Source organism: Boleophthalmus pectinirostris, unplaced genomic scaffold, assembly GCF_026225935.1.
Source record: "Boleophthalmus pectinirostris isolate CB_2022bp ecotype Guang Dong unplaced genomic scaffold, ASM2622593v1 HiC_scaffold_11, whole genome shotgun sequence".
Taxonomy (NCBI): domain Eukaryota; kingdom Metazoa; phylum Chordata; class Actinopteri; order Gobiiformes; family Gobiidae; genus Boleophthalmus; species Boleophthalmus pectinirostris.
In genome coordinates, this window is record NW_026570994.1 from 17,428,362 (window position 1) to 17,435,955 (window position 7,594).

Here is a 7,594-nt window from a genome sequence, read left to right on the forward strand (position 1 = left end):
AAATCCGCGAAGTAGTCGGCTTTATTTTTTACTGTGATTTTACAATGCAATACTGAACTGCAGAATGAAACAAAAAATAAAACCTCTTTTCAGGCCCAACATGTGTTAAAGAAATAGAAATATTAACGTTTTCTTACAAATAACTATAATAGTTTAAAGAACCTCCAGTCCCTCCAGCTGCGCCTCTTTCGTCCTGACTCCGTTGCGCTGTAGCGTCTTTTTCTACTGAAGGCTGCGCAGGGGTCTTTCTCCGAGGAAGAACATCGTTATGGGTTAGTTGTTGGCAATAGTAGCATCTTCCGCGGCCTTTGGCACGTTGGCCTCTTTGTCGGCACAGAACGTTTCTTTGACATTGTGGGTTTTGTCACGGAGAAAAATTGCGAACGTAAATTTGGCAGAATGTACAGAAACGAAAACTGTTGGCATGGGTGTAATGAAAAACCAATATAAACCTTTTTCACTTCTAGACAACAGTAACGCCCCTAAGCCAATCCGGATTCACTGTAAAAAATAAAGCACTGTAAAAAATTCCGCGAAGCAGCGAGGCCGCGATAGGTGAAGCGCGATATAGCGAGGGATCACTGTATTGTAAATGTGTTCATAAATGGAAAATGATTACAATGCTTTATGTGACTGTTAAAGGTTGTATAGAGGATTTTTTCAGGGAAGAAAAATACAGCGACAGTCCTTTGTCAAATGTTGTGCTTCGTGTGACTCCACCTTCCTCCTCCACAGCTCCTCAGTAGAAACGTCTCCTCCTCCCGCCTCTTTACTCTAGAAATCACACTTGTTTACAGCCAGTGCACGTTCAGAATCACCGTTGAAATAATTTAACAACCGACGCGTCAGTTTTTAGACCCTTCGTCCGCTTCGGTCGCGCCGTCGCTGGAAGGAATCTCCAAGAATCACCTCAGTTTGTCTTCGCTCCTTTTCTCCTTCTCTTCTTCTTTCGGCGACCTCAAAAACGGCGAACTGGTCGTGGATTCTCGTCCGCCGTCGCGACAAACTTTGTGCGAACTGCGAGGAAGCGACAGTTTAAAAAAAAGCCTCTAAGAACCGCCGCGTAAACCACGTCATCCCCGCGCGCCGAGGAGTCAGTTACACTAGAAATGTAAGGAGTTTGATTGACAACCTAACAGCCAATAGATAAAGAGGGAGCCTCGTTATCTATTGGCTGATGTTTGTCTGGACTCACGACGTCCACAGTTGATAGATTTTCATTCATTTTTTTTTTTTGGTCATCATAATTCCAAGGCTGCTGCGTCTCTGTGATGTTATTTTAAACTTTCAATGACAAGTTGAACCTAAAAAAAAAATCCTCCATACAACCTTTAAGTTAAATAGTAATGGGAGGGCATCTGACTTAAACTCCCTCTAGACTAGAATTAAGCCGTCTCTGGTCTAGGACGTAAAATAAATCCTAAAATAGATTAAATATGTTTACGGCTTGACTCAGCATGCTTGAATCAACATTATATTGATTTTAAGCCAGATGCCCTCCCTGACTCTTAAAAATTGTGCACTTATTGTCACATATTTAGATGTTTGGGCTTAGATTTTTTTTAAAAAGGACGTGAAATAAATACGAAAATACATTCAAATGGTTTGACGGCTTGACTTTGCCTGCTTGAATCAACATTATATTGATTTTTTTAACCAGATGCCCTTCCTGACACGCAAAAAAATGTGTAGTTATTGTCAAAATTTTAGAGTTTTTCCTTTTTTTTGGTTACTCTATTTGGGCATAAATTTAGAAAAAAGGACGTAAAATAAATACTAAAATAGATAAACAATATTTTTGATGATTTGGCTCCTGCACTCTTGAAACATTATTATATTGATTTTAAACCAGATGCCCTCCCTGAAACTTGCATGCCAATTATAAAAATGTGTAGTTTTTTTTTGTTTTTGTTTTGTTTTTGTTTTTTTTTGGAGTTTGTGTGGGGGGAAAAAAAAAATAGAACATGTATATTATGATTTATGTGGACAAAAAAGCACTGAATAAATTACAAATTATAAAAAAAAAAATAAAATAAAAAAAAAGATTTGAGAGGAAGTAGCCCCACCCAAAAAACGTGGAAAAAATAAAAAATAAAAAAAAAAATGTGTAGTTCTTGTCAAATATTGAATTTTTCTTTGTTTTGGTAACTATATTTTGGCATAGATTTAGAAAAAAACTATATAAAATAAATATGATTTTAAGACAGATGCCCTCCCTGAAACTTACGCTTATTGTAGAAAAAATTTAGTTATTGTGAAATATTGACTTATTTTTGGGTTTGGTAACTATATTTAGGCATAGATTTAGAAAGAAGGATGTAAAATTAAATTCTAAAATTGTAAAAAAATCATCATTATATTGATTTTAAACCGGATGCCCTCCCTGAAACTTAAATGCTTATTGTAAAAAATGTGTAGCTATTGTCAAATATTGTGTTATTTTGTTTTGGTAATTATATTTTGGCATAGATTTAGAAAAAAATGACGTAAAATAAATACTTTTTAAGCCAGATGTCCTCCCTGAAGCTTACATACATATAGTAAAAATTGCCTAGATGTTTGAATCATCATTATGTTGATTTTTTTAACCAGATGCCCTTCCTGACACGCAAAAAAATGTGTAGTTATTGTCAAAATTTTAGAGTTTTTCTTTTTTTGGTTACTCTATTTGGGCATAAATTTAGAAAAAAGGACGTAAAATAAATACTAAAATAGATAAACAATATTTTGATGATTTGGCTCCTGCACTCTTGAAACATTATTATATTGATTTTAAACCAGATGCCCTCCCTGAAACTTGCATGCCAATTATAAAAATGTGTAGTTGGCATTTGTTCAATTACATGTGTTTTATTGATCAAAAATACCTCAAAAAACATGTATTGATGCCGTGAAAAGGCTTGCCTCTCCGCAGATCTGACCTGTAACTTGGCCTGGTGGCGTTAACGGCAGAGGCAGCGTTCTGAATACAGTACAGGCTCCCGTTTCTTTTTGTTTTCAAAGTTTGTGGAGACTTGGAGCAGGTAGCGCGTCCCCTCATTTGTAAAATTCAATCAAATCGACGAGACGGCAGCCAGAAATATGCCCCCCCCCTCCAAAAATCTGATGGAAGCGCTCGGCATTACGGGTAAAACAACATGTCTGCCAGCTGTCACCGCCCGTCTCCTCCGCGGTACAGAGCGCCGCATCCTATTATGGAGTTTGTAATTCAATAAAAGCCGCTGTTCCTCCAGGTTTTGACACTAATGTTTTCTAATAGGACGTCCTGGATACAGACCGGTCCTGGATGGATGCGTCTGTGCGATGCTTTCGGGGTCTGTTTGCGAGCTGGGAATTTACACCACTCCGCCGTATATTAGTTCTGTGGAGTATTTTAGGTCCGTGTTTAGTTTGCGACGGAGCCGGAGGACGGGTCTGAGTCTGCTGGAGTTGCAGATCTGTCGACCTGGTTTGTGGGTCGTATCTTTGTGATTACGGGGCCGATCGGCGCCAGATAAAAACTGGCACGAACTCCGAAGTCGTCTCTGTTACTGTAAATAAACAAAAGTGAAATTATTTTATTAGAAAAGCTTCAGAAAGTGCAACTACGAGATGCAACCCCAAGATTCAACCGCAATATTCAAAACCAAGATTCGACCGCAAGATTTAACCCCAAGATTCAACCCCAGGATTCGACCGCAAGATTTGACCGCAAGATTTGACCGCAAGATTTGACCGCAAGATTTAACCAGAAGATTCGACCGCGAGATTCGACCGCAAGATTCGACCGCAAGATTCAACCGCAAGATTCAACCGCAAGATTCAACCGCAAGATTCGACCACAAGATTCGACCGCGAGATTCGACCGCAAGATTCAACCACAAGATTCGACCGGAAGATTCAACCGCAAGATTTAACCTCAAGATTCGACCGCAAGATTCAACCACAAGATTCAACCGCAAGATTCAACCGCAAGATTTAACCTCAAGATTTGACTGCAAGTTTCGACCCCGAGATTCGACCGCAAGATTCGACCGCGAGATTTGACCCAAAGTTTCAACCTCAAGATTCGACCGCAAGATTCGACCGCAAGATTCGACCGCAAGATTCAACCGCAAGATTCGACCGGAAGATTCAACCGAAGATTCAAGATTCAACCACAAGATTCACCGGAAGATTCAACCACAAGATTCGACGGAAGATTCAACCAAGATTCAACCACAAGATTCAACCGAAGATTCCGGAAGATTCAACCACAAGATTCGACCGGAAGATTCAACCGCAAGATTTAACCTCAAGATTTGACTGCAAGATTCGACCCCGAGATTCGACCGCAAGATTCGACCGCGAGATTCGACCCAAAGTTTCAACCTCAAGATTCGACCGCAAGATTCGACCGCAAGATTCGACCGGAAGATTCGACCGCAAGATTTGACCGCAAGATTTGACCGCAAGATTCAACCACAAGATTTGACCACAAGATTCAACCGCAAGATTCGACCACAAGATTTGACCGCAAGATTTAACTGCAAGATTCAATCCCAAGAATCAACCCAAAAATTCAACTCCATTATTCAAACCCAAGATTCATTCCTAAGATTCAACCACAAGATTCAACCACAAGATTCAAAATCAAGATTCAAAATCAAGATTCAGCCCCAAGTTTCAAAACCCAGGATTCAACTGCAAGATTCAGCCACAAGAACAAGACCAAAGTATGAATAGGCCTTTAGTGGTGTATCAAAGCTCAGAATGCTCTGTTCCACCTTATGATGTCATGCAGTAGCAGTTTTCAAGTTAACAGCTCCTTTTTACCTTTAGTTAAGTAGAACTGACTTGAAATGATCCAGGTGATTTTAGATTAAAAACGCAACATTTGGAGCACTTATTGTATTACCACATGACATCACAAGATTGAACATTTTCAGTTTGATAGAAGAACTGACCTTAAATATGCAGGATTTGTTGTGTTAAAATGTGTGAATGAAACAAAACACACAACTCCAGGTTTGATTTTGACGAGAAAAAATCTGAAAATATTGTCTCTTTAAAGAACTGGTCTGGTTTTTACATCTTATTTAGACCTGATTTGATCCTGCTTTTCTCGTTTTTTTAAGTACGTAAAGGTCACCAACTTCCCACCTTTCTTCCGTCTTCAAAACCCCAAACCCTAACGCCATTTCCTTAACGATTTTATTTCCGAAAGCTCCATCTGTTTTCCCGGACAGCTGAACTCGGCGGTGACGTTGACAGGGCGCCCATCACCGCTGACGGTTGTAGGATTTATCTGACACCGTGCGATGATTAATGGTCCCCTCCTCCTCCTCCATCTTTTCCTCCTCTTCCTCCTCCTCCTCTTCCCTCCATTCACAAAGACGCCGTCCTTGCCTCGGACTCGGATCAATGCGATGTCATAATTTCCCGCTGTCTTTGAACCGCCCGCCTGCCGTTCGAATACGGGAGAGAGACAAAATGGAAATAAAAAAATAAAAAAATCAAGTAAAACGGAGGATTGGAAAGATTCGGATTGAGTTAACGGTGTGGGAAAAATGTGGAAATTAGGTCAGAGGAAATTGGCGGCGAAGAGATAAGTTTGTGTTGTGGTTTTGGGTCAAATTGGAAAGACGTGATTTGGATTTTGAAATAGTTTTTAGGGATGATTGAACCAAATGGAAACAAATGAGTCGTGAGTGTTTTTATTATCTGAGACAAAAGGACTAAACCAGGACTAAACCAGGACTAAACCAGGTCTGAAGTAGAACAGGACCAAACCAGAAATGAACCAGGGCCAAACCAGGACCAAACAAGATCTAAACTAGAACTTAGCAGGACTAAACCTGGACCAAACAAGATCTAAACTAGAACAGGACCAAACCAGGATCAAACCAGGACCAAACCAGGACCAAGCCAGGAGTAAACCAGGATCAAACCAGGACCAAACCAGGACCAAGCCAGGACTAAACCAGGACCAAATCAGGACCAAGCTAGGACCAAACTCAGACAAAATCATGACGAAACCAGATCTTAACAAGAACAGGACCAAATCAAGACCAAACCAGGATCAAACCAGGACCAAATTAGGACCAAGCCAGGACTAAACCAGGACCAAGCCAGACCAAACCAGGATCAAACCAGGACCAAACCAGGACCAAGCCAGGACTAAACCAGGACCAAGCCAGGACCAAACCAGGACCAAACCAGGACCAAATCAGGACCAAACCAGGACCAAACCAGGACCAAGCCAGGACCAAACCAGGACCAAGCTAGGACCAAACTCAGACAAAATCATGACGAAACCAGATCTTAACAAGAACAGGACCAAATCAAGACTAAACCAGAACTTAGCAGGACCAAATCAGGACCAAATCAGGACCAAACTAGGACCAAACCAGGACCAAACCAGGACCAAATCAGGATCAAACTAGGACCAAACCAGGACTAAACCAGGACTAAACCAGGACCAAACCAGGATCAAACTAGGACCAAACCAGGACCAAACCAGGATCAAACTAGGACCAAACCAGGACCAAACCAGGACCAAACCAGGACCAAATCAGGACCAAGCCAGGACCAAGCCAGGACCAAACCAGGACTAAACCAGGACTAAACCAGGACCAAATCAGGATCAAACTAAAACCAAACTAGGACCAAATCAGATCTAAACCAAAACAGGACTAAACCAGGACTAAACCAGGACCAAACCAGGACCAAACCAGGACCAAATCAGAACCAAGCTAGGGCCAAACTCAGACAAAATCATGACGAAACCAGATCTAAACAAGAACAGGACCAAACCAGGACTAAACCAGAAAAGGTCTAAACCAGGACTATATCAGGGGCAAACCAGAACCAAACTAGGACAAAACCAGGTCTAAACCAGGACAGTTTAAGTTTTTAAAAGATATTTTATTAAAAAAAACAGTAAATTATTGTCTGGTAAAGAAGATTGTAGGACTTTGTTTTACCATATTTACTTCTTTATGAATCGATTATTGTGTTGTTGATATTTTTGTGATTTATTGTGTGTCCGTTCTTTTTTAGATTTTTGATTATTTATTAACGCTACTGTCTGTGTTATTTAAAGTCTTTTCAGAATGTGATACTAAAATTTCCAACTCAATTTTAATACTGAGGAACAGACTCGATTCTCAATACTGATTCCGATACGACACTGATAATAAAAAACAGAATGTGATTTGCAACTTAAGATCGTAGGACTTTTCTTTTTCTTTTCGGATGTGGCCTTATGTCTGTGTCATCCAGGGATCTCCAAGCCCTTTTCCTCCGGTGAGCAACGTTTACAAAACATAAATGCCAGAGAGTTACTCATTTTAAGTGGCCATAAAAATGGAGAATTATAAGAAAGAGGACACGCCTTTGGGTCCAGTGAGGCGCCTATAAAACATAAACCACTGTCCATTTATTTGTGCAGAATGTTGGGCTTCAGAATTATGCATTTATTTATTTTCAGTGTTGGGAAGGTGACTTTTAAAATGTAATCCCCTACAGATTACAGATTACACACCCCAAAATGTAGTTTGTAACGTAATCCATTAAATTACTTAAAGTGAGTAACGTAATCTGATTACTTTGGATTACTTGATATTGTCATGTT